Source organism: Parus major, chromosome 1, assembly GCF_001522545.3.
Source record: "Parus major isolate Abel chromosome 1, Parus_major1.1, whole genome shotgun sequence".
Taxonomy (NCBI): Eukaryota; Metazoa; Chordata; class Aves; order Passeriformes; family Paridae; genus Parus; species Parus major.
In genome coordinates this window covers 21,532,046-21,533,404 of record NC_031768.1, presented here as the reverse complement: position 1 = coordinate 21,533,404, position 1,359 = coordinate 21,532,046, and the positions used below count along the sequence as shown (strand labels likewise).

Below are 1,359 nucleotides of genomic sequence, written 5' to 3'. Positions count from 1 at the left end.
CGCACGCTGGCTCTCCCCAGTGCCAGTCCCCGCTCCATCACGTGCGGAAGCCCATGCCCATCACAAAAGCGGGCATTTTACCCGTGCCCGGAAAGGAAATAAAGAAAGAAAAAGAAGAAAGGAGAAGAAGAAGGAGAAAGAAGGAGAAGGAAAAGGAGAAAAGAAAGGAAAAAAAAAAAAAGGGGGGGGGGCGGAAAGAAAGAAAACCCACCACAGAATAGCTTAAGCGAAAGCGGGTGAACAGCTTAATCCCAGAAGATCCAAGATTTCCTCTGAGCAGCCGCCTCCCTTGCCCCCCCCTTGCCGTCCCCGTCCCTGTCCCTTTTTGCTTTTTCGTGGCTGTGGTGGTGGCAGGGAAAGTGGTTAACCAAAACCCTACGTGTTGGTTTTGTGTTTCCCTGAAAACCACAGGCTCACACGGAGCATGAGGTACCGCTCCTGCCCCTCTTCGCGCTTGCAAGAAACTGTGGCTTCGCTCTTTCTTTCTCTGCCTGTACTGCAGATATTTTCCCTCCTTTCCTCCACACTCTTCTGTTTATTTCCCTGTAAGGCAAAGCTACTTTGTAAACATCTCACACAGAACCTCAGAGCCTTTCCAAATAGCTGATTGCAGCAAAATGCCTCCAAACAAATTATGGTGCAAGGGGAATATAAGGGACGAGACCAAAGTGGGTAAAAAAGAAATAAATTTGCATAAATATGCATATGTGACAAGAAGATCGCGTATGATGGTGGAAATGTCAGAAAGAAAGTATCGCTTTATCATGATGTGAAAAGTAAAAGCACAGACGACTGCAGCAAACTGCTCGCCCTTTGCCAGAGTACCAACTGCAACACCTCTCCCTCTCTTCCCCCACCCTCGCCGAGAAAAAAATAAAAAAAAGGGGTGGGGGGAACAGAAAAAACAACAGGAAAAAAAATATGAAAATGAACACTCAAACTGCAAATCTGGTAGTCCTACCTTAACACTGGGATAGCTGCAGAAGGATAGGGGTCTTTTTTACACAGCCAGAATCTTTCAGGAAATCCTCTCGGGCTATCATGCAGCCAGGATTATTCACATACGGTTCCTGCTCTCCTTTTTGGAATCCAATGCGATTGGCTTCTCCAAAGGAATGCAACGACCACGAAAGGGGGGAAAAAATTAAAAATAACAAGAAGAAAGACAACAACAATGGATTTGAAGGGAACTCGTGTTCTCGGATGTGAGCGACCTACATTCAGGCAGAAAATTCATTGCAATCTGTGCGAGAGGGAGAGTTGAGTCTGCAAGTAGGAGCTGTGATTGCCTATGCAGAAAGACCGAGCCGCGGAGAGACTGATCTGCAAGGCAAGGCGAGCTGGGAGAGAGAGAGATGG

The 1,359-nt window shown here is 47.0% G+C and overlaps 1 protein-coding gene across 2 annotated transcripts in view; it reads right to left on the bottom strand.

Moving 5' to 3' along the window:
- Positions 1–1,347, bottom strand: part of NLGN4X (neuroligin 4 X-linked) — a 162,378-nt gene extending 161,031 nt beyond the window's left edge. Inside the window, exons 1-2 of one of the 2 annotated variants that reach the window (XM_019007861.1) lie at positions 1,219–1,347; positions 962–1,102 (exon numbers count right to left, since the gene is read on the bottom strand). The gene's annotated coding sequence lies outside the window, so the exon portion shown is untranslated. Of the gene's footprint in view, positions 1–961 lie in introns of both variants that reach the window. The other variant, XM_015638624.3, reaches the window with a different exon arrangement.
- Positions 1,348–1,359: the final 12 nt, after the last annotated feature.